The following is a 26,711-nucleotide window of genomic DNA, read 5'->3' on the forward strand; positions in this document are numbered from 1 at the left end:
CACCTAGAGAAGAGGAAAGGGAGAGTGAACAAGTGGGAAAAAAATATATTCCCCTGACCCCAGATCAGGAACTCTTAATAATTACACCTCTCGGGCTTTCTCTTAAGGGAGACAATACATGTAGGTGTCAGGAAAGATGTCCAACAATAATTTCTTTCTTTAAAGTGATCTCCTTGAAACTCTAATTTCTAGTAATACAAATGCTTTTGACTTGCATATTGTGAAAACAGCATTTCTTTTATGAACAGCGCATTCTCACACTTTCTACTTAGTGAAAGTAATGACAATACTACCAGTATCTATCCAAATCTGTTTCTACTTACCACAAGGCAAAATTTGAATTCACATTAAGGCACATTTTTTCACACAGCCTGTTGTTGAATCTTAACACTTAAGAACATTCTTCAGAGTCTGGCTTACCTGTAGGCTGACATTTTTTATTTTTTATTTTTAGTTTTTTAAATGTATTTATTTATTTTAGAGCTGGGAAGGCAGCTTAGAATCAATATAAGTAATTTCACTGAAACAGACAAGGGGAAGGAAGTACTCAAAGTCCTCAACATTAAACAACTGTAGAACCCAGGAACACTTACCTGCCAGCTTCTGACCTTCAGTCACTTCCAAACTACTTCCCAGTGAAGTAATACCACCAGGGTTTTACTGTACTGAGAAGGCACCACCAACATTAACTAGTTTATAGAGTCTCTATAAACCATTTCACAGAGATGATAGAAAACATGAAGAAGAAAAAGCAGCCTACTGGGGAACACCAAGTCTATTTCACCATGAGAGAAAGGTCACCCCACATAACCTGAGCCTCAAACTCCCTCCTAGATAGGCAATCGCTATGCTTCCCCCCCCCAACTCCTCATGCTTCCTATATAGCAAAGGTCAAATGATCCACACCTGACAGATTTCACATAACAAGGGTGGAGCTAAGAGACCTTGTGGAATAGGCTCATCTGCCTGGCTTCAATGTTTTAAGGTCAATTGCTGCTTATCACTAATAGAAATAACCTGACAAGGGGCTTAGTGGTTAGAGCTGACCTAATGAATTAACTACAAAAGGTGCACAAGGGTCATATTTCTGTTAGTCATTCTGTGAGGAAAATTTGTACAGAGCCTGTTAAAAACAAAACACAACAAAACAAACAAACAAAACAAAAGCAAAGATCTTACAGGCAACATTGCTATCATAGATTTTCATCTGTCTAGTCACGACAGATAAAGAATATAGCAATCAGAATTACTTTTCTTGACATTAATGTTATTTAAATTTGCTTTTCTGAGATCTCTTCTTTGAGGCTTGGAATATACTTGGCATTCATATCCCACAGAACTACAGACTTTTATTTAAAGGAAAATTAAGCAAACACTGAGACACAATTATGAAACTGTTGGGAAAAGTATTTCACTTTCATTAATTCTGGAATGAGAAAAAAAATCTGAAAGATCAGATACCTATTCTGTGGGAATGGGATACCAATCCACTCACATAAATCACTAAGCTTGATCATGGGATAGATTTATCTGAGGCATAAATTAGGAAAACAGAAGTAAGTGACAAATTACTGCAAAAATGGTTGGTTCTAGGCCAATTGTGCGAAAATAATGACTCTCTCATCAATTTGGCACCCTGTTTAAGTGTTTTGCCGTTCTTCTGATGTGGGGAGTCTATCATCAAACACACTAAAATCCAGTTAGCTGCTGAAGCAGCTGAAAAACCAGACTGGATATCGACTACGTCCTCGCCAGAATTTCATCCGCAAGAGATGGAACTGTGGGGTGATCTGTACCTCCAAAAATGAAAATTCTGTTTTATACTCTGTACCAATTAACCTTAGCTTGAATTTCCTCACGGGAGAGTAACTAGCATTTCCGTGAATTTGACAAGCATTGTCTATTTCCATCTCTCATACTGCTTCTGGATTATTTCAATTATAAGAGACCCCAGGAAGGTATGGCTAGGACAGACTTCAAGACACGCTGTAGTTCAGTCCTCTCTGAAACCCTTCCACTCTCCCTTCTCACCAGAACCTACAGGGTAACTTGGTTGTTACTCTTATATTATCTAAAGCAGATCCTAAAATGGTATTAGCACAGTGGTTGGTTTTCCTTTGTACTTTGCCTGGCATGTTTGTTCCAGAACAGCGACCCAGAGAAAAAAGGGGGAATAAGACTTTATCCGACCATTTCTCTGCCTTCTGCACTGGCTCCAGACTAAACTTATTATTCAGACCATAGCATCATATTCTCTGGTGGCTTCTGTTCTTGCATGACCTCTAGGCAACTTTTAGTGTTAAAAGAAGAAAGCTGCGTTGTTTGTAACAAGCTGACAGAGTATATACAGGAATGTGCTGTGATACTCTAGTCGCTATTTCTATGTTGAGAAAGAGAGACCACATCCTCAGTTAATACGTTGGTCATTGGGTCTTCGTTAACTTTTTTGATGTTTGGATGCTTTTATAAAATTAGGTCTTGCAAAAATGCAGCATCAACATTATCAAAGAAACTAAACCATAAGAGATGGCAGCACGAGCTACCTCAGTAATTGAAATGAAAGTATATACCGCTCACTTTTAAAGAAATGAGCATTACAACTTGTAAGTCATTCTGTTTTGAAAGAAAAAAAAAATCTTCTTAACTGGATATAAGATTCCGTACTGAAGACATTTGGACCTCACTCTTTTGGGATTTTAGTGGTTTAGTTGGCTATATAGTTCTCCTTCTGTGATAGAACAACGGTATAACAAAATCGAATTTTCTGTATTATTTTTTTTTTTCAGAGAAGAATGTCAAGGGAGCTAGAGATGGCATGAGGATCTAGAGCTGATTCTAATTTGTAAAGCTTTTGTATAACACTGAACAAAGGTGTCTGCAGTTTCATTCTCCTTAGTGATATAACGACTACCGGGAGACTGAGCAAAATCCTTCTTTAAAGTTTAGTTTCTTGGCTTTTGTCTTTAAATGCAGCTAGCCAAAAAGTGAACAGCTGTGCAAAGAACAAGCAGGTAGCTTTGATTTCATCAAAAGAACCCTTTTTCTTTTTCTATTTCTTTTTTGTTGTTGCTGTTTGAGTAAGTCTTACATAAATTACAGACATGCTAGCTGACTTTTTTCTGACTGGCCAACCTTGAGGCCTCACATTGCCAATGCTGACTGCACCGATGTCTTATTAAAATTGTGCAAAACACCTGGTTTAATTAAGTTTCTTGTATATATTCATTAGTAAAACAGTTTCATTGAGTAATGATTACGGTTTGTGACAAAACTAGCATTAATCCTGCCTATCAGAGAAACATTTCTCCATGTCTTTCAGTAATCTGAAGTTTAAATGTGTTAAATAGGTGAGAAAATTTATCCTTCCATGGTTTTGATGAGCTTCTCTACCTTGTGTGTATTTGGAAAGAATATATTCAATTCTTTTAGTTTCAATAACTGTTTCAAAAATAAATGTTCTCTGTAAGCCATGCTGATCTTTCTGTAGAGATGTTCTGCTATCTTGTTAGGCTTCCTATGCCAAATAATGAGGAAGTTTGGTATACTGAGGTACAAAATGACTTGTACTGCTTCTTAATGTACTGTGTTCTACAAAGACTCATATTCATCTAGCATCCAATCAAGGTGTGTGGTGAACTCAATAATTTGAGGCCTTCTTTGATAACTCTCCTTGCTGCGTAAGCACTCCGAGTTTGCATTCTGTAATCATCAACTGTCTCAGATTTTTCTAATTTTATTTTATTATTATTGGCAGGAAAATAAGTGAAATCTGGAGATGGAGAAGGAAGTGTACAGGAGACAAGGACTTCTGAAAGCTAAATTTAGATCAATAGATAGGAATATCAAGTTTTGACCTCCTAGTGCTTTCCTTGGAAAATGAACGTAGCAGTGTTTATTCCGTATCTGCAGTAAGAGAACTTACTGTTCTGGTACACTTAGCTAACCATCTTAGCAAGATGGTTGCAGTCTCCAAGCTCAGATACAACCACACATTAGTCTGGCACAACTGATTTTTGTGTTCCTTGCACTAGCTGTTCCTTCACCTTCTCTTCAGATCCAAGGACATGCATCTCTTCCACGCTCCTTCATTAATAAACAAACCAGGATAGATTAAAGCCCCTTTCTTCAAGTCAGTAAGATACCTGCCTTTGGTTTCAGTGAGAATTCAGGCCCTAACAACTGAAGTTTCTTCTGGATGGTGTTTCTTCTGTAAAGGGTAACTTCATTTCCCTTTTGAAGACTTACAAGGATGTAGTAACAAAAGTAAAGGCGTAAAACAGTACCTGAGGCATAGGCTACTTTTGAGCCTGCAGCAAACTATAGGTATGATATTATCATTTCAGACAAACATGATCTACATAATGTGATGTGTTCCAGCATGCTTACAGTCTGCCAAAGGCCAGAAAATGTGACCTTCATTTTAAGACTGTATGGAAAAGAAAACAACAACAACAACAACTTAAGAGAAGGAACTTTTCCTTCACCTAAATTTTATTTTGCAACTCCTTCAGGTGTCCATAAGGAATTGTGCCACCACCACCAAAAAAAAAAAAAAAAAAGCACATTGTGGCATAGAAGTATAATGTCAGTTCACACCAGAAGACATTCTTCTCACTGAAGTACAGTTAAACCCCACAAACTGTCAAAAAGATGCCCCAGAGTAATGTATTTACAAGTTAGTTTTACATGTTGGCATTATTTATTCGTCTGGTCTTGTAATCAGGGCTTGATCTATCTCGGGGGGGTGGGGGGAGGGGGGAACATGTAATGCTGCGCAAGGTGGTTTGGTGGTATGACTGACAAAATAACTTCGAAATTTTGAACTGCTTGTATAGAAGCAAAATACAAAAGAGTACGCTATCCCCAAGGGAAATGTAGAAACTAGCTGTTGCTTCTCAGGTTAAAAGTTCTCCCTTAAAAGATTAACATCAGCTGTTTGAGTACAATTATTACATATACATGAACATTTTCCTCTCCAGTTTGCAACTTGGAGTGCAACATTTTTCGTGATACACTTAGACCAGGATTCTGATTCAGAGGAGTCACAAGAGAGCTTTTGAAGCAAGAAAATTTATTTAAGGAGGTTCCTTACAATAAATTTTTCCTGGCGACCAGATCTGGGACACGGGATGCACACAGGTTTGCATCCCATGCAACTGCAGGGTTGCAGTAAGAGAACATACTGTTCTGGTACACTTGGCTAACCATCTTAGCAAGATGGTTGCAGTCCCTTAAAAGGTTTACCTCAGTTGTTTGAGTACAATTTTTACATATACATGAACATTTTCCTCTCCAATTTCCAGCTTGGAATGCAGCATTTTTCATCATACTCTTAGATCAGGATTCTGATTCTAACAATGGTTCCTAATGCAAATTTCCAGAGAAGAGAGAAGCAAACCAGTCCTGTCTGCTTTGAATGAGACGGAGATAAGAAACAAATGTAAATGAGGAAAATAAACCTGTAGGAATGTTTTCAAATAACTGTCATTGTCCAAAAGCTTTAAATTGGTTGAATCCTTGAAAGTTAATTAATGTAAACTCAGGTTGCATCACTTAATTTGAAGTAGTAAGATAGACTTGCATCATTGCAGAGCCTCAGTCACAGTTTAAATCGGCACTGCCTCTAACTTCACAAGAATGAAGGAGGGAAAAGCATATCTTTCTACCTTGTTTCTGGCTTATGTCAATGAATGTCACTGAAAGGAATTTTTCCTTTTGGCTGTTACTCCTAGATGGCACAATGCCAGCACAAGGCAAAAGCCTTGGAAATAGTTTTGTATGCCTTTGGGTGTGGGTGAGTTATGCTAACACAATCTACATGCAGGGCAGCTGTAGTTAGATGTGTCCCTGCTGTGTTCACAGTAGGGAGTCAGAAGAGAGCTTTTGTAGCAAGAAATTTTATTTTAGGAGGTTACTTAAAATTAATTTTTCCTTTTTCTCTTTCAAATAATCAAATCTTTCTTGGCTGCAAGACGTTCGCAGATATACAGAACAAACATTCCCCTCAAATCCAGCCAGCTACAGATCAGTTCTACCCATCTCTAAAAGAGCTTTCAGAAAACTTGACAGACCTAGGAATAAAAGGGATTTTGTATTAATGAGAACATTACCTCTAGTTTTACTTGGTTATTTTTTTTGTTGCTTGTTGAAAGCAGTAATGTCTTTTTTTTTAAGGCTAACTTCAATAGCACCTTCTGCATATGCTTCTCTCTGTGGGTAACGCAGGGTTTGGGAAGACACTAGTCATAATGTTTTGAATCCTCTACTCCAGTTAAAGTAAAATATACATTGGGATAGGGGCTTTCACAGTCCAGTCCTACTGAGGACTGAGGACAGTAACTCCTTCAGTAGCTCTAATTTGATGTGTTCCGTTGCAAACTATACAACAGCTATAACTATTGAGAATGCATCTAGATGTACCTTAACCTCAGCAGATTCCAGTATTGTAGCAAAAGAGGTGGGGTAGTTCCTGGTTCTTCCTGCACCAAAATACAGGGTTGTTAGTACACACTTTAGTCCATACACCTATCTTGTTCTTTAAGAATATCTGCATCCCTGGTCATTTTTGCTTCATGCAAAAGTTCCCTTGCCACTAACAAAAACAACTCTGAAGTCACAGAGGAGCAAAGCCATCGCTTACGCTCTTCCTGTAAATTCCCACTTCAGCTCCTTTTCTTCCTTGCCTTTCTTCTTCATTAGTGAAAAATATGCTCTCTAAAGATGAAATTTGCCTAGGTGATCTGAAGCCGATATGACAATTTAGTTCCATATTTGTGCCATTTGATGAAAGAATTACATCTTGTCCTTCTGGAAACTGTGTAGAAAAAGGGCAAATCCTATCACCATCTTCAAGTTCAAGCTCTGGAAGTTCAACCTGAACTTTCTGAAGAGTTTACTTAAAAGGAATTTATCTTCCTACCCACCTGTACAAACCAGTGTCTCAGCGTCCTTCTGTGCAAGGAAGACGATATAGTGGGTACACACCCCGTGCAACCCTGTGGTCCCAGTATTGTTATGAAAATGAGTAGAGGAAAGCCAAACAGAGCAGTTGCAGGAAATTTCTTTTTGTTCTTCAAGTATCCCTAAATTTAAAAAAAAAAAAAAAAAAAAGGAAAAAAAAAAAAGTGTAAGTTTTTTTTTCAGGGGAAGATTTTGAAAGATTGTGAAACTATCCATTTATAGTGCCTGAATTTTCCTTTAAAGAGGCCCCTGCATTGATCTGTGTACTCCGTAAAGTTGAAGATTCCTGTGGTGCTACGTGCAAAGGAGATTCTCATTTTGTGGATGTCTGTGTGGACAGAATGTAGAAAACAAAGCTGTGGTGATTTATTAAATGTTTTCTGGGTAAGTAAGTCTCTCTTCCCTCCCTTTCTCTCCTTCCTCTGGCCAGGCAAAGGTCAGGAGAGAAACGGGAATGATGTGGAAGGAGGAACTGTGGCAGTAGTGTCTGGATCTCCAAACAAATGCAAAGACCCCAAGGTTTTCTTCAAAAGCCCAAAACAAAGGCCAAATCTCTTCAGATATGCTCCCTCAGCACCTTCCACATGAAGGCAGTGAGGGGGAGTGTTGTTCAGTCATGGTTTGCCAGGCAGGAAGGGCACTCAGTGGGCAAGAAATTTGTGTGTTTCCAAGTGGAAATCTACTGATACCAAAAGCACTATTTTGCTATGGAGACACAGAGGCCATGTCGCTCCCACACACAGTTTACCCAGATACTTGTTCATATGCTTACCTCTGTCCTGGAATATTACTGAAAGAAGATGAAAAAGGAAAGGCAGCAAAATAAGCCCCAGCTCAGCAAAGCACTGAGGGTTTAACATTCAGATGATCAGGCTTCCAATTAAAATCGGTGAGATGAACAGCATTCTGCAAGGCACATCCAAAAGATTTTAGTGAAAACTTTTATTTTAAATCAATAAAGCATACAATCCTTGGTATAAAACCAAGCAGCAGACAGTGACCTTAATTTTGAGGTATGAGAAATAATAAATAAATAAATAAATAAATAAAAGCTGTAGGTAATCTTCAATTTTGCCTTGTGGCAATTCACCAGGGAGCACAGCATGTTGTTTTCCCACACTAGCAAGCAGTCCCTAGCACATGTCTGGCACTGGAAGGACACAAAGTACTGTGGAGAGGAAGTAAGCTGTGCTGAGACAGCAAGCTTTCAATGATGGTCATTTTCCATTCAGCCCCTTCAGTGAATGCAGGGAGCCTACATTATTACATTCTCAGTTTGATAGGATATTTGACATCATCCCTGCTTTATTGATATGCTGCATGTACCCCCACACTTAAAAGTTCTCCTTGGCTGTCAGTTTGAAGAAAAGTGGAAAGCTCATCAATGGTCCAAAAATGCTTTTTGTGGGCCATTATTGTTTACATCGGACTGTCCACTCCAGGGGTTATTTTGGAATGTGCTTGCATTGGGGTTTAAAGTTTTTCAGAAGAGAAAAAGTTTATATTTACATACAAAATATTCTTTTTTAGAAGAAAGGTCAGAACCATTTGTTTTGTTTTTTTTTTAACCAAGATGCACTTCATTTTTATATGTTCATTTCTTCATATTTTTGTTTAAGACTTCAGCCTAAAACATATGCTATGGGCCACTGAGATATTTTATTTTTATTTTTCCTCTTTGTCCCCTCTCCCTCACTTCCCCCCCAAAAAAAAATAAAAATAAAAATGTCTTGAGGAATGACATCTCAAGGAAATGACAGAATAATATAATATAGGCCCAGCTACCCACAGTTTTTTTAGAACAGAAGACTTTGGAAAACAGTGAAAGCAAGGACCAAACTAGTTTTTCTCAGGAAAAATACATTATTTTAAATACCATGCAAATATTTGTAACATTTGAAATTCTAATGTAATTTGCCCTGAGGTCTTATACGTCCCACTTCTTCACCAGGAAGGGACCTGTTTAGCCCATGGACAGGAGTGGTGATTATAGCTCTCTTGGTAAGTAGTAAGGGAGTCAGTGGGCTGCGATTTGATAGACTTCTGGTCTTCTTTAGGAACTATAAATAAATGAAAACATCTTAGCCATTGTACAGTTTTTATTCCCTATGAAACAATTCTATACATGAATAATAGTCACTTGCCAATGGAAACAAAATTTTAAGTCTAATATTCATGAGTTAATATCTATCTATTATAATAGAAGCACAAATATAGATTTCCAGCAATCAAAATGACACAAATAGTCCTAAGACTCATTGCTAAGTAATTACAGAAAACTTACTTATTAAATAACGTCTCTACTGGAAACTAAATGTTTCAAAATGATACTCAAGAGACTAAAACTTAGAAAATGTGCAAGTTAAAACCACTATACTGCAGCTTCTCTCACCATTTCTGGCAGTGCACAGGAATGAAATCCCAAACAAATAAAAAGGAACACAGTATCTCTGCTATGCACTTTGCAGCCCAAGTGCAAGAGGCATACAATGCTCATGTTTACTGTACATCCACAATATGAGGGGTATTTCTCACTTCAGCATTTTCTGGAGAAGACATAGCTAGGTGAAATATACTAAAGCCCTGAAAAGCTCTGAGTGAGGTTGTTCTCACCTATACTATGAGCAAAAGAAAAAAAAAAAAAAAAAGAGAGAGAGAGAAAAAAAGTGGGAAGGGAGTAAAAAGGAGACTGAAATGTCCTTTCTTTCTGCATCTGCCTCCACTTGCAGACAGAAAATGGCTTGGCCAGACAGAGGGTCAGGGTCAGTCTATGCTTTTATTTTGACACAAAACACCATGGTCCATTTAAACTTAGGGGAAGGACATTGCCTTCAAATGGATTTTTAGCACAGACCACAGAGAGGCTATTCTGTAGTTTAAATTAACAAGGACGTGCCTTCTAAATTTTGCTCTGAACGGGATCTGGTTTTGGTGGGGAAAAGAGGTTTGTTGCTCCCTCAACATGACTTATGAAACATTAAAATAAACAATAAAGCTTTGTCTGAAGAGAAAGCTTTGACAGCCAGTATGCAGGACTCCAATATATGCACAATCCATTCAAACTGAACAGCCGTTGTATTCCGAGAAACCATGGCAGACTAGTGGATGAAATCCTTATTTGCACAATTATGCACTTATTGGAGTGGCCTTTCCCATAGTACTTTCACAGGGGGTTTAACTCCATGCCAGTCGTGTTTACTCCTGTCTTCTATCCCGATGTGAACATTTTTCACTCTTTGAGTAACAAGGGATCTTGTGTGTGAAAATGTTATCTCATTATACCTTACAAAGAAAGGGTCTCTAATTCAGAAAGATTACATTGTCATTAATTGCTCTAATCGTAGCCTCTGTGTGTATGCTCACTCCAAGGAATGCTCTCAAAATTTTATCTGTCATAGTTTTTCTTTGTTCAAGTTACCAAAAAACTCCTTAGGAAAACATTTACAGTATAAAAACTGTAGCTTTATAAAAAGTTCTGTAAAAACCCTAGCCCTTTTGATACAAGAGAGACAATTTAGATGATCAGGAATAAGTCTTACGAGACCTCTGTCTCTGTCTTTGGCTTTGAATACCCAAATCTCTGACAATTGGTGAGACACATCAGGCTTTAAAAAGCTAGAAAGCAGAATCAGACCTTCTGAGTACAACATGGACTTGATATTGAACCAAGGATATCTCAGTATTCTCCTAGAAAAGAAAGAAGTGTAAAATTTCTGGTTTGTGTGCTTAAAAGGAGGCTGAACAATGTGGAGACTCCCTTGGAGTTTGTTACCAGATTTCATGACTCACTAATGGTGACTTTTTCATTTTGTTTTCCAAACTATCTCATTGTTTACTTCCAAAATTTCCATTGACTTCAGAGGAAGTCGGATGGCGCCAGTGAGGTTCTTATAGTTTAAGAAAGCCATCCAAATTTGTCACTAGCTTGAAGAATTTGGTTTGAGAAGTCCTTTTATATGTGGGTTAATTACTGTGGTAATGAATACAGCCACTTATACGTACCAAGATATTTTAGCTTCTCTTCATATTGTAATTATATGTATTATCTTACATCATTAATTAAGTTCAAATGCTCTCTTCTTAACCCTGTCATTAATAAGCTGTAAAAAAAAATAATAAAAAAAAATGTCCAGATTGAAACTAAAGAAAAAAATCCACTGTAAAGACCACTTGTAAGAGCATGATCTGTTTTTTTTACTGCTGGCTCTCAGATACTGCCTCAGGGACTTCATTTGGGTGGTCAAGTAATTCTGCCTGATGAGTAATAAACAAATAATTCTACACCCAATTCTGTTTTATTCCCACTGAGTAGTAGTTCCTTATGCAAGTAGTTCCACTTCAGAGTTTAGGCATGCAGTTAATCCTAGCTATTTATATGGCTAGATACCACTCCCTGAAACAAAGGATACAGTAACAGGCCTTGTGTAAAGAAGTAGAAAATTGTCCAATAAAATGTAAAAAATCCCATGCAGAAAAGATAGACGTTATATTCATGACTCAGACACCAAAGTAATTAAAATTTTGGTTAAAAATAAAACTTCTCAACATAATATCTTAATGCTCTTTTCTTCCCAGATTTGAAGGGCATTCAAAAAACTCACTTACCTATTTTTTTAGTAACAAGTATTTTTTTTTAATAGGTGGATTATCACTTCTGCCTTGATCTCTTTTACACGGTCATGTGTTAATGTTAACAAGAGCTTTTTTGATGTCAAGAATAATGCACTGAATGTTAAGTGTTGCTTTATATTATCTTTGGCAGTAGATACTTAGTAATATTAACCAGCTCTGCTTTATTTTTTTCTGGCAAAAAAATCACTTATCAAAAACCAGTCATTTTACATTTGCTACTAGTGCCAACCATAGGAACCATAGGATACACAGAGCTTTGGGACACAGTGGTGTTGCTGGAACTAAGTATCTCAAAGACCTTTCCATTTTTGCAACCTCAACAACAACAACAAAAAAAAAAGATGATTTTTTTAATATGTTTTTTCTATTTTTTTTTTAATTTTCAGTTACAGTGCCTTCTGGCCACTCACTCCAAAACACTTCAGTGGAAAATCTAGAAAGAATTCCTTTATTAGTGGTTTAACTGAAAACAGAGTTTGGCAGCTAATCTTCTAAACATCTAAACATGAGCAACTATCCTACTCCTCCTCTGGAGGAAAACATATGCTGCACTCCGGAGAGCAAAACTCAGAATGTGAAATATATACGTGTACATTTTGATATATACATTCTCTGGCAAGGGCTTTTTAGAAAATACAGCTCTAGTTCAAGTTCAATAAAAATCTGAACAGTTTAGTCCAGGAGATTTATCTGCTAGTTTTTAGAGAACAGATTTTGACCCCTTTATGGAAGTTAATACATCACAATTAGCAGTGAGGTTTGGTCAGCATCAGCCAAGATGGAGCAGAGGCCTCAGGGCCAAAAATGCCACAGGAAACACACTGCTTCTTCCCTTGAAAGCTGGCTGGATTATAACTGCAGGCAGAAAACGTGGTCAGCTTGATTTTACAATATTTAAGAATCCTAAAAAAGTGGTATATTTGAAGATTATTTCCAAATATTGATCCATATCATAGGACATGCTCTTGTACATGGATATACACCAGTATATATTGATACACAACAAAGTCTCAAAGAGTCCTGCTGCAAATTTCCTTTTATTGAGCTTTTCAACAGTGTCTTTCAAACAGTGTGTTAATCTCTGAGTTCACAAGTGATGTAAGGAATTTGGGTTCAGGCACCTGCCTATCTTGTTGAACTTCAGTGGCTACAATGTTCTCTGTCTACTCTTAAGCACCTTAAAAACTGAATCTGGAAAGCTCACACAGCTGTGGCTGGCACTGCTTTGGCTCTGCATTGTGAGACTGAGTGCTACCACCTTGTCATGGTTGCTTTTAATCTATTGCTCCTCTTCATCTAAAAATCTGATATTTGAGTCTTGAGGCATCTTTTTTCATTGCAATCAATACTGTGAGCCATAGTGGGCATGCTAATTGACAAAAAAAAAAAAAAAAATCCCCAAATAAATCTCTAGGACTGTGAGCAAGTATGATTTAAAAGCAGAATATAGCTGTATAAAAGGAAGAGAAGTATATGTTATTGTGCCTTAAGACAAATTTCAACAGAAATGAATTTCTTATTACTACTTGATGTTCCAAGGCAGCAGAAACTTTGAAAAATATATTATCTATATTCTTAATAACTCATAACTGTAATAATGCAAATATTAAGAATGAAAATTTAATGTCAAACAGGATAAGGATACTTCTCAGGAAGTATATGCATTTAAGGACTACTGTAGGAACTGGCACCTCTGTATTAGTTCTAGACATGTTATACTTGGCCACATTAAAGAGATAATGATGATCCTGTTTAATATTGCAATAATAAAAGAAGGGAAAATAAACCGATGATTCTCCACTTCTGGCTGGGCATTGTCTTTCCATAGCACTGTTCTCTAGGAAGGTCCCTCTTTGTCATCCGACAAATTGTCTATATGGAATGGGGATGTTGACAGCTACAAACCTCTGATACATGCAAGATACATTTCTAGGTTTTAGATCTACCCAACTGCCTGCTAAGATATTGTCCTGAAGCTTTGGTAGTTTAGCTAATTTAGTGTGAGTTCTATCCAACATTTTAAAAGATTAAAGCACATACTGTGAATTCATCTATGGGGGTTTTTACGCTCCCAAGTATGAACTGCTGTGGGGTACAGGAAAAATCTTTCTGTGCTCTATTTTCTTGCTGCATTCACTGGGAACAGCAGAAGTTCAGAATCTCTGAAAACGATCCTCTGTTATTTAAGTCACTTAAGCTGTTGCAACTCTGAATCTTGTTGTCAAAGTTCATTAATTCAAATTAGTGTAATAAATTGTGCATTTTGGGGTTGGCCCAAGGGAGTCTTTAAAGTCTTTTTTGCCTATGGATTCCTCAGATGCTAACCATTACAGTTTGTTTTCCTGTAAAGTAGTCTATGAATTGTACAGAAATGATGAGGATTTGACAAGAAACAGAACTATGTAACACAAAACACCAAAATACTCACATTCTCCCTCACCTCCACTAAGGGTTTCTTTTTTCTGTTTTTCCCTACCCAAGAAAGTAGAACTGTTGAGCCAGCACCCGCAGTCCTTTAAGAGCTTGTCTATAAGGGTAGCTGTTGCTCCATTTAGGACAGAGAACAGAAAGACTTCTTTTTTCCCAGATATAGTCATAAATCTCAGTAGAAGGCATCAACTACAACTTAATGTGCCACAAGGCTGGCTTTTGCATTCTCTTGGTTTCTTTGAAGTCATCTGAGCAGATCTGGGACATAGCTGTGCCCTGTGACGAAACCTATTTTTTCAGAGCTCTGAAAGTATCCTCACAGAGCATGCAAACCAGTCACATCACTCTTCTGTTCACTTTAGCACTCATTCCTTTGAAAATATTACTAATGTCTTGAGTGATCTATTCTGAGTATCTTGCTTTTTTTTTTTCCTGAAGAAAAAGGTGCAAGGCATGAAACAATTTCATGTCCACACCTATAAAGCACTGCTGTCAGCTCCATTGGAAGTAGAGTATTTATGATGATACTGTCCCATGAAAGAAAGGCAACTCTTCTGTAAAGTCTCCATACAGGAACACAAAGGCGTTGTTGTACTAAAGAAATAATGACATGCAAACCAACCAAAAATGCATAGCTAAAGGTCAGGGACTGTAGTAGTTTTATGCTCTGGAGATTCTCTGGTGTGTTATGGAAATTAACCCGAATCATGTGGTGTGGGTACTCATGGAGCAGAACAATTGAGACTAGGAGAAAATGTACAGATCCTGAACAACCAGGAGTTTAGTCCATAAAGAAGCACCCAGAAAGCTGGTTGCTGTCTCCTAACATCCTTCTTTGATGAGCAGCAAGAGGACAAGATGCAGCACATGACCCTACTACATTCCCTGTCCTGGCAAGTAGTTAAATACATTTAACTACTGACACAGCTTTTTAATGCATAATGCTCATACAGACATGTTTAGATAGAAAGATGAAGGAAACATTTATTCAGCCACTCAAATTATCTGTATGCTTAATGAGGAAGAAAGCTCTGCCTTCCTTCACATGAATAAATATACATCATGTGCCTGAATCCTGACAAAATTATAAATATTTTATATAAAAATGTTTCAAGGCAGGTGATGCTTCATCTAAAAATAATAAATGCTATTTCACTTCAATGAGAAACAAAAACATAACTGAAGGCATTCAAATGAGAAAGAAAATTATATGGGGAAGCTGCTTCAATTAGAATGACATCAAAGAGCTCATTACTGTATCTCTAGTTAAGTAAGCATGTTGTCAGTCTAGCAGACTGGTTTTAATTTGTTCAAACCACCCTGTTGTGATTATTCATACCCCAATATTTCTGGCAAACATACTTAAGAGAGTTAAATATCTTTCCTGAAGGGCACAGCAGCTTGCATTGATTGACTTGAGATGCAGAATATCTACATTTATGTTCAATATAATAAAATGAGCTATTTAAATAAGTTATTCTAATTAAGTACCGCCAACCCAAATCAGAATCTAGCACTTTCAGTAAAAAATAAATAAATAAATAAATATAACTTTATTTTTTTCCTGAATTTGCATGTGCTCTTAACTCTTTGTTTCTGGAGAAAATTTGTGGGATGGACTAAGAGCGCTGGTGACCACACAGCAACTCTGCTGCAGTTTGCTGTCCCCTCAGACATACCAATGCAACTCTTTATGAGAAAGGCATTTTTGCCTTTTTTTTTTTTTTTTTTCAAATAGATCATTTCAGTAATTCAGCTTACTGAGCAGCCCCACATGTTGTTGTTTTTGTGCAATGAGGATGAGGTTTCTCAACAGATTAAACCAATCTATACTGGTTTTACCACAATCCTCCCTCCCTTTCTCTCACATTCTCCACTCCTCTTACACTGGCACTGATGGTTCCCAGTGACTCGGATCTGGTTCAAAGCACTTAGCAGAAACCCATCAGGCCTTTCTGCAGGGTTTCAGTTAGTACAAGAGAGGCAGTGGGGGAGCCAGAGAGAAGTATTAAGATGAGACCATGGCTGTGCTGACACAGATTGGCTTAATTTGCCACAGAAGTGCAACCTGAGGGTATGGCAAACACTAGCATGGGCGATGTAAGCCACCAGGGCAGAGGTGGAGACTGGAAACTTCTGAAGCCAGCTTTTCCAGCAAAGCCAACAACTTGAGTAATTTCAGCCACAGGGCTAAGATCGGCATAGGTGGAGCCTGGAGCCGCTCACAGTATGTCCTGTCACAGCTGGGCCCCCTGCATGTCCCCACGCCACTTACTGCAGAAGGCAGGGAGTGGTGGGGTGCAGAAGACCAGAAGATTTGCCACAGCTAGAAGTCTGTCCTCTGGAGGAAATCTCCACGGGTCATGTTCAGACAGTTTTTAGATTCTTTCCCTCTCTTAAGTAACACAGTTATTAAAGACACTGCCTGTTATATCACTTCACGAGCTGAGTCACTGGCTTTCTACTCTTCCACCCATTGCATCTGCAGTGTATTAACAAGTATTAACTGCTAGTCCCATTAGTTGGATTCTTTCTTCGGGTGATTTCTCTCTGGGATCATTTTTGTGCCTTGCAAGCAGAGCTGCAGATCAGAGTGAACATTCTGGACATACATTGACCCAGTGAAGGCTGTTCATGCTCACGCGAAGAAAATACAGTCAAGCCTGCAAGGATAATGTCATGTCTCATCAATGCAGGAGGACTGTGAAGTCCCTTTGCAGACATAGCAGTGCTAGAACTAATTCACAATGAGCATTTTAAACCCTCTTTTAAGGAGTAAATTTAAAAACAAGGATTGCCCCTTTCTCAGAATTTATGTCTTCAGGGGTTAGTAATTTCAGAACCATTTCAGGGTTGGAAGAGATTCTTAGAAAATTTCCTAGACAATTCATCAGGGACAAAATCAACTGTATCATAGAGGAATTAAATTATGTTCCATTCAAATTAATCTAAAAAGCTAGGGAAGAAAAAAGAATCAAAATGATAGTACTTAAATAAGTTGCTTGTTTTGGCAAGCATCCTCCTCTATGTGATTCCATAGGAGCTGCCAGAAAGTTTATGGAAGATTTAATATTTTTATTTCAATGCTTTGGCCCAATTCAGAGGACAATGACCTGTGGGAAGCATTATGCATGCTTACTCAGAAAAATGTCTGAAATACCACTGTTCACCTCTGGCTGTTCAAATGAGAATGAAGAATGATTTAACTGCTGGTCATGACCAAACATGGATGACAATAGTTAATGTGGGATTCCCATCTTGGTAGAAATTTACTTCAGCATCTGCGACATTCAACAATAGAAGGAAATAGTGGAAACCAATAGCAGGATTTCCTTTGACAATTCATTTTTATTCTTTCTTCCCTTAAATCCCTTTATTCTTGCCTAGTAAAAATTGTATACATCAGTAGCAGCTGGAGGGAATGCAACTTCAGACTGAAAACACTTCAATCCATCAGCAGAGAGGTGTGGCAGCTGGTCACTCTGCTGTCACTCAGGAAGGAAGCTGTAGCCTTCACTCTGAGTCACGAGAGATGGGCCAAGGAGGGAAACATCCATGCTTAGACAGTGGGTAGAGTGGGGTCAAGATCTGGAGGAAAGTTGTGGCTAAAAGATATCATCCTGCAAAGCTGCTTAGTCACTGGTTTCCAGCAGACACCAATGTATATCTGTGTTCACAATAAGAAACTGAAATACTGACTGTATTTGCGCTATTAAGCAGTGGTTCTATGATTTAATGATTAAATAGGAGCATCTCTTCAGAGAGAAAAACTTGCTTCTGAAGACCCAGCTTCTCTATTGTATTTTCACATCTGTATGAGCACATTACGAGCCTGGCTAGATCTCATCTTCTGGTTTGAAAGCTAGCCAGTTTGGTCAACATAGTGGTGTGCTCTTGGAGTGAACAAGCTGCAAAAAGTGGGGATAACAGGGGATTCATTTCAGAAGTGAATTCCTGATATAATCTAAAATGATAAAGCACATGCTCCTGTGGCAGTGGATTTATCCTGATTCACTAGTGAATGAGTAGTGAGATCAGAGTCCTGATAACTAACAGAAAAGAGATATGCTGACCTTGGAAAGGAATTACCAGCAATGGTCCTTGGAAGGACTGATCCTATCACTCACCCTGGGGTCACATCAGAGGGGTGCCTTCTGATCAGGAGGTGTGAGATCACAGATAAGATACTGCTGAGAATACCTGAGCAGCTACAGCATGACACAAGCTCTCCACTATGACCAAAACCACCTGTGCAAGAGGGTATATAGCTTAAGCACATAATTCATCTCCAGTGAAAGCCTCTCCTATCCATCAGCTTTACAAGCTTTTTGAAGTTACTTATGAACAAAGGATTAAAAAAAATTCAGCAGAGAGGAATATCATGTTCAGAGCTGGTGAAAACTAATACTTGCTTTCTGTTCCATTTGTTGTTGAGAGCTTATCGTATTGCATCGTAGTAGTACAAGTGCAACCAAGAACACTTGATTGCACAAGGCAGCTGAAAGACACCGAATCAACTCTTAGTCAGCTGCCTGGCTTCCCCTGAATTAGCAGCAGGCTCCAAAGAAAACACTTTGAAGAGTTCAGAAAGACTACTGTGAATAAAAATATCATATGTGATACTGTTTTCTGTCCACTGCCAAACAGTACTAAACCCAAACCTTTGGAAATGCAAGTCATTTTTCTTCAGAAAACTGCAGGAAAAACGGTGCTTTTCGGAGGAAACATGGAAAAAAAAAAAGGCAAAACTGATACTATGCTCCATCCTGTCAACACATCATATAAGAAATAGAAAGAGAGACTGATCTTCTTACTCTCTGACCTGGTTATATTTGATTATATGTTGTACAAAACATAGTTAAACAGCCTATTAACAAAATATAGTTAAACGGGAATGTTATGAAAACAAGGTTAGTGTTCTGGCTTGTATACAGACAGGGAAAGGAAATCTAGAATTATTGCTGAAACTCCAGTCTCCAACCATACAGTGATATTCAATGACTTCTTTTACAACACTTGGGATGTTTGTATACTTAAGAATATGTGGGCCTAGTTTATTATAAGAAATCCATCCACTACTGTAATTCCTGATTTAGCAAGCTCCTTAAGGCTTGGTTTGTTTGTTTGTTTTCGTTTCATTTGTATGTTTTGTTGTTTGTTTGTTTGTTTTCACGCAGAAAATAAGCTAACATAAACCTCAGGGGTTAGCTACTGTCATTGTTTCTTCAATGAATGTATGTAAAGTTGTAGATTTAAGTTCTTTATACATCATACTGGGGGGTGGGGAGCATCAGGATCAACTGAATCCAGTATAAAAATACAAAAATACATTGATTTTACTGGAACTGAGATTTTCTTGTGGTCCATTAACAGAACAGAACAGGGACTAAGAGCAGGTCTTTCTTTTATTCTTTTCTTTTTATCTTCCTGTGCCAATATCTTGATATTTGACTTTCCTGGTAGTTTAATACATTCCAACTAGCATGAATTTCACTGTAGTAAAAAGCTTTATTTTAAGATGAATTATTTATTATTTTTGCTACTATTATTTCAGTAAAAACATATTTTGCAAAGTCTATGAAATTGTGTAATCAATCCCTGCCTCTCCACAGCTGCATGTTCCTAAAGCAATCCTCACATGACCGTTCTCATTGATGTTAAACAAGAAAACTTTCTCTGTAATGCTGCAGCTCTTTCTTTTGACCATTTACACAACCAATGACTTCTGAAAATTTTCAAAGTCAGATTAAGTAACAAAAACTGTGATTCTGTGGGTTTTATGTCTATTGAAAGAGACTTCTTTATGCCTTATCAGCTTCAATCTTTCCATCAGAACTTAGTGTTGGGGGTGGGGACAGAGGGAAAATTTGCACACTGGGAAGGAAGAATGTGTACAAACATAAGCACACACTTAGCCGTTAAGTCATCCTCTGTGTTCTGAATGTGATTAATGAAAGCCGTTTTTTTCCATCAATGATCAAAGCTTCCATTAAAACTAAATGGCTTATGTAAAACTGAACAAAATCGCAATCCAAATCCTCAAAGAAAACTTCCAAAGCAAGAGCACACGCGCAGGCTCCCACACACCACCACTTTTAAAATGTTTCTCACTGACTATCTCGGAGAAGATCTGTGGATATATTAAATCTGATATGACCATGCTGCAATTGGACTCTTCATAAAGGGTCTTAGAAGGAGCAAATGGACACATGTGGCTCAACTCTCCTCTCATGTTCATATCAGTTCAAATTAAGACTAATATTGAATTAATTTTTTTGACAAATGACAGAATTTGTTTCAAAGAATCCAGTTTCTAGGAAACCAAAAGCTTTTGGAAGATTGTGTTTTATATGACAAAACATTTCAAACAAGAAAACATTTTTTGGCACTTTGCTTGGAAAGCATTTACAGTTTGAAACTTTTTTTTTTTTTAATATAAAGAAAGTATAAATAAATCAAAAGTATGCCCAAACTTTATGGACCATTCCTTTTTCATTTTTGCAAATGGGAAAATCTTACTTAAAGTTGTCAGTTCCATTTTTATGGTGAAAAAAAAATATGACAAACATAATTAAATATAATGCCCAAGTCAGTTCAGCATCAACCTCTTTGTACTAAAGTAGTAGCGTGTTCTCGTTCCATGGGTCAATTTTGCTCAATGCCTAAAATCAATATTTTCAGATTGTTTAATCTTACAGATTAAAAATGGCATCCAGTAAATTTGATAAATTCCTTAAAGATTTCTTTCATTTAAACAAAGGAAATTACAAGGAACTTTACAGAAAATTCAGGCACCCATGAGCCCCAATCAAAGACAACAGATTCCCACTTACATTGAGTACATTTTTTCTTGCTTGAACAGCACAAAGTAGCTATACTCAGTTCATTCCTATTTATCTACACTTTAATTAACCATCTCTGTCATAGGAAGGTGCATCAAGTGAAGTGAAGTGAATCAAAACCTAAATTATATTGCCATTTTTGCTTGCAATAACTTTTCAATAATATGATAGTGAATAATATGATAATGAAATATAGCTCAGTGCTCTCGGTTTATTTCATTTGAGATGACAACTTTCAGAGTTTTTAATCTAAATCTAGTTTGATTGGTAACAAAAAAAAAAAAAAAAAGTGAATCATTGGATATGTGATTCTTTTACCACTAAGCTTTTAAAAATCTTTGTAAGACTAGAATTATTTCTGACTTCCAGCCTTATGTTTTTTCCTCTGTAACTCAAACCCCATTTCTGCTAAAATAAAATTTGCATATGATGACAGTTTGTTTACTGGAGACTCAGTATAAGGGCCTGGCCCTCTTAAAAAATTTAAATAAAACAAATTAAAATAAAATAATTAAGAAAAAATAAAGTGTGTACACCCAGCAGTTTACCAAGAAATGATACAACATTCTTAATTGCCGAGGACTTGTTAACATATGAGATTGCTGCTCCATGCACACATACACACCCACTTCACCTGGTTCACTTGAGAAATCTTCAGCCCCGTTATAACTATTTACTAGTATCACTGACAGCCAAGGCTGCATGATGCAGCAAGAGAGCTGATCTAGCGTCCTCTAATGGCAACATTAATCTTCCCATGCTTTAAAGGGTTGCTTCATAATTTCCTTTATAAATTAAAGAAGACTTTATCTTCTATGCTTAGACTTCCCCAACTAACAGTTTTTTTAGGGGTTAAATAGCCCCACAAACTGTAGCATGAACTGATATATAATGTTTCAAGAGCTGGTAAAATAGATGCTCTTGTGATTTTATTCTCTTAGTTATTTATCAGTCTATCTAGGTTAGACAGATAGGTAGCTATCCAGATTAGACAAGTAGATATCTAGCAGGAAGGAAGGGAAAGAAAAAAAGGCGGGAAAAAAAAAAAAAAAAAAAGATAAAAAGAGACTGATTTCATTATGAGGACAAGAAGCACCAATTTCAAAGGTCGGAAAATTTAACCTCTGTAACAATATTATAGTCTTAGACAGACTGGATGGATTAAGGACATTATTATTGGTTAAGCAGTTTAGAGAAGATTTTCGGTCACAAGAAAATCTTTTAGAAACCTCTTTCTTTGACAGAAAGGTTGAAGAATGACCATGGTTTCAAGATCCTAGATAGCTTTTACCAGACTAAGAGTCTATTGAATATTGTCATCACACACATAAAATTACTGAGAAAAAGCATGAGTGAAGTAATAAGAATGAGTTCTGCACTGCCAGCTTTCATAAGGAAAAAAAGGATATTGCCAGTCCATCGCCATTAACAAGTTCTCAGACCTTTCATGCACACTGTGAAGGACTAGGTCATTGTGTTGGAGCTGCAATGCATTTCCTTCCCAAACCTGAGACAGGAAACAGAAGCACAAGGGAACAAAAGAAGCAGCAGAAGTCCAGAGATAGTTCCATTATAACCACATGTGACACTGCAAAGTATTTCCCTTCTCTTCCTCCATAAAAATATCTACATTAAATTGAGCTATGAACCTGGACAAGAAAGAGGACTTCACTCCTCCTTAAAGTTGCCCTCTTTTACTCTGTGTTCAAACTTTTGACACATGATTGGTATTACCCAATCTTTCCTCTCCTGCCCAGCAAAAAGCCTGAAGTGCCTGACTAACCAGCCAGTAAAGACTGGTAAATTTGAGAAAGCCCTCTGGATTATCTTTCTCTGATTTTAAAGGGAATTTAACAAATTTATTGCTTAAAAATATAATGTTTAAAAATTGCTTTTCTTTTCCTCCTGTTCCCTGAGGAAAAAAAAAAATCCTCATTTTTTTCCTGGAAAGATATCCAGCTTAGGCTAGTGACTGAATCAAGATTAATAAGTCAGTGTTATTGCTAAACCAAAGGCACTAAAAGAGTATTTGCACTCCAGGCTTCCAGTAGGCTTTGTCCTGGTATCTCTAGGGGAAACATAATATGAGACTAAACAGGTTTTCCAGTAATCATATTTATTCATGCTAGTGCAGTAAGACACACTGATGATCACTCATTATTAACCAAGAATATTTTTATATTTCTAAATATATTTTTCCCAATTAAATGCATAATAAAACAGCTTGAGTATATAGTTTAATAGTTCCCCTCAGTATTAATCATTGAAACGTACACAAAAAACTAATTCACACTTCCACTGAAATGGTTAAATGTCAAAATTTAAAAAGGACCTTTCCATAACAGAATCAACAGTATTACCTCTAGGCTAATGCATACGGTAAAGGAAATTAAAAGAGGCTGCAAAGCAAAAGTAAAAGTAGAGCTGGCTCTTACTGAGTCAATGGCAAAATTCTTTACACTGCAGTAAAACAAAACCAAGACCCAATAGCCTGGATTCACTACAAAGCCAAAAGATATTTTAAAACATAAGTAATAAGAATAAGGAACAGAAAAACAACTATTAATACTAAAAGGTTAGAAATCACATTTATTAATATTTACATTAATTCTCCAAATGCACATTTTAATTTGGTTTTAGGGTTAGTATGCATGTTATTACTACAAAGAAGGATCTACCCTTTAGTCTCTTTGTTTTTTTCTTCACAGTATACATGCAGCATAATGCATTCATATTTGTATATATCTGTACCATGTGTGTCTTCAGAGAGGGAAGGACCATAGTTACATGGGCAGGAAATAGAAAATGTTCCATTTTCCAAACTTATCCTTGCCTCCAAATCATTACAATGCCAGATTTTATCAGGAACGCTTCTTTAAAAAATTAAAGAGAATTTCAGTTCCAGATGGAGTCTACAGTGATGTTACAAAGATAATATAAGGAAGAGAAAGTGGAAACAGATGTGTCATTTTTGCAGAGATGGATTACATTAGCGTAAAACTCTCCAAATGTTATGTGAGTTGTGACATCTGCAGCAATATGTTCAGACCTGGGTAGACCTCTTCCCTTCCCCCTGTGGATTTCCTGGGTTGGATGGCCACTTCTATCTTTACAGCTTCATAGATTGTAAGGGACCATGTAGCCTGACCACCTCACAGACTGCACGACTTCCTAGAATTAGTTCCCAAAACAGGCTTGCCTTGAATTGCACCAGCAGACAACCCATATCTGTACTTGCTATCTGTACTATTGATCTTTCTGTAGCTAGACTGGAAAACCATTTCTTCTAAACTTCTTTTCCCCACATATGTGTTTGCTGGGTGCAACCAAGTTCCCATTTATTCTTGTCTGCAATAACTTAAATAGCTTCTGCCATAAATTCCACTTTTCCATCATTTTCATGGTGCTGAGCAGCAGTAGCAGACATGACAGAGGAACCAGGAGAGCAGCAGCCCTCCCACCCAGGTGCATGGTATCATGCACTCTGCTACTTGGGACCACTCACTAGGGGATCTGTTGGTCCTTCAACGCTTTCAGGCACAAAGTCCTCAGACCTGACCACCTGACCTCCTCTTCTTCTTGATGGGCCCTGTGCATTTGGAAAGAAGAGCCATCTTCTGAGACTAGTTGAAGGATTAACACTGATTTTTCACAGCCATTAGCTCTTGTGTTGTATTGCTGTTATTTTTTATTCTTAGGTAAATGACCTTCCATTTAGACACATGAAAATAGATTATCCTCTCTCTTTGCATCAGTACTCTGAGATTATTTATTTATTTATTTAGCATACTTTTCTCCCTATAAAGTCTCAGCACCCTCTTGAAAACCTCATCAATTTTCTTTTTTTATAACAGTGATGAAGATGTATAGGTCAAGAGGAGCCCTTCCTCTGGAAAGTATGTTCTCCTATTGCCAGTTCCCTGAGACATTTGCAATTTGAGACCTCTTACTGAGGTTTTAAACTATACCATACTACTGTTTGTCCCTTTCATTCCTTGACCAGAATGCCAAATGTCAAGTGCTCTGGTGCCACTGTCCTTAGCAACAAATTTATCTCAATTTTTTAAAAATAAGATATCAAAAGCTGTTTTGTTGGTGTTTTCTTTTTTTTCTTTTTTTTTTTTTTTTTTTTTGGAAACCTATGTAGACTGATGCTGAAAATCAGACCCTTCTGTTTTTCACATAGAAATTGTTCAGCACCCTACCACAATTCCTCCAGCCACTGGGATCACCTTCTTACTCTTAAAATATTGGTGCTGGATTAATTTATTCCCAGCTCTAGATGACAACAAATATTTAGATTGAGGTTTATCAAGCTAGCTAATTTTCAATTAAGTAGTTTGAATAACAGGTGCTAAATGTCCTTCTTAAATACTGTATGACTGGAGTAACTATATCTCCTGCCTCTTTCTCTGTACTCAGGACGTGACTATTTACTGAGTAGTACTACCCGTTTGTATCATTATAAACAATTCTACTAGTTTCTGTTAGCAATAGATCAATATAATCCTTAGATAACTTCTCAATATATTTCAAAACTTCCTTCTGACACTCTAGAAGTTACCCAGAGTTCTCTGTGTGTTGTTTTTTTTCCTGTTTCTTAACAAGTGCTAAACAAGTCCTGCCTTCTAACTTGTACTACTATCAAATTTCCCTTTCTTCCATTCTTATATAAATTCGATTTTTTTTATTCTGTTTCCATTTTTCCTTTGAGTCAGGGTTTTATTTTGTTTGTTTGGGTATTTTTGTTTTTGTTTTTAAACCAATGTGGCCTTGGCTCTCAGTTGTGGCTTTTGGGGCATTTGGTAAAATATTCCTAAGCAGCTCCCAATTATCGTTCACATTTTTCTGTTCAAAAGTTTTCTCCCAAAAGATTTAGCTCTTAATTGTTTTCAGCTTTATGAAATTGCTCTTTCAAAGCACAAAGGAAGGGGGAGGAGGTGTTGAATATATATATATTTTTACAGTTTTTTCTAGTTTGAACACCTTCTACCTTCACAATGTTGAAAATAGCCATTTAAGTCATTTAAAGAGCCAGTCATCATGTTCAGTCCTATGACTTGGTGGTGCAATATTCTTACCATAAGACCAAAATTAAAAGCACGGTTTGATTTGTAACTTGTTACCAGATAAATATATAGATCTTCTTACTGCAAGACTGGACAGATGTTTTCAAGAGACACACTCACCACTGCACTTCAGATATCCTTTTCTCCGAAATGTTCCTGAGGTATCTGGACTTTCACTGAATGCTTGGTGAAAAGTCAGCCAGGCTTTATAATAGAACAACCAAGCTGTTTTGAGAGCTGGGGAGAATGGGGCTTGAGAGAGCAGCAGTAAATCATTTTATATATCCAAAACCAATAAAGTGTATATATTGAAAAGCAAAACACAATAAAAATTTGATTTTCATATACACTACATACTGGACTACATCTGATCAGCAGGTCAACAGTCAGGCTGAGTCATCAGGATGAGTTGTCTGATGTTTCACTTTGTTCAAAAGAAATACAACTGGGCAACAACTTTGTTTATATTAGAAACCATCCAGTCCCAAATTTCTAAATCAATTCATTGGTAACATGGTGAAAAATAAGGAACATAGACAAAGAAAAACATTCTTCTTTGTGTTCATGGTCAGAGTTAAATACATTAGAAACTGATATCCATTGCTGACCCTCTGGAGCAAGCACAGAAATTTCTCCCAAGTGTTACATAATTCAATTATGGGCTTTGTTTAATGATTCAGAGCACACTTTAGATCATTTTTCCAATGAGCTCCTTAACTAAATAATCACTATTCTCTTCTTAACAGGATTAAAAGATATGCAGTAACTCACATGAATT

The 26,711-nt window shown here is 37.1% G+C and overlaps 1 long non-coding RNA gene across 5 annotated transcripts in view; it reads right to left on the reverse strand.

Annotated features, from left to right (window-relative positions):
- Positions 1 to 5,054: 5,054 nt before the first annotated feature.
- Positions 5,055 to 26,711, reverse strand: part of LOC121066111 — a 33,672-nt gene continuing 12,015 nt past the window's right edge. For 4 of the 5 annotated variants that reach the window (XR_005817518.1, XR_005817519.1, XR_005817517.1 and 1 more), the window contains 3 exons: positions 8,837 to 9,020; positions 7,733 to 7,866; positions 5,055 to 7,082 (listed from right to left, as the gene is read on the reverse strand). This is a non-coding gene — a long non-coding RNA (uncharacterized LOC121066111). The remainder of the gene's footprint in view (positions 7,083 to 7,732; positions 7,867 to 8,836; positions 9,021 to 26,711) is intronic. The other variant, XR_005817516.1, reaches the window with a different exon arrangement.

Source organism: Cygnus olor, chromosome 2 (assembly GCF_009769625.2).
Source record: "Cygnus olor isolate bCygOlo1 chromosome 2, bCygOlo1.pri.v2, whole genome shotgun sequence".
Classification (NCBI taxonomy): domain Eukaryota; kingdom Metazoa; phylum Chordata; class Aves; order Anseriformes; family Anatidae; genus Cygnus; species Cygnus olor.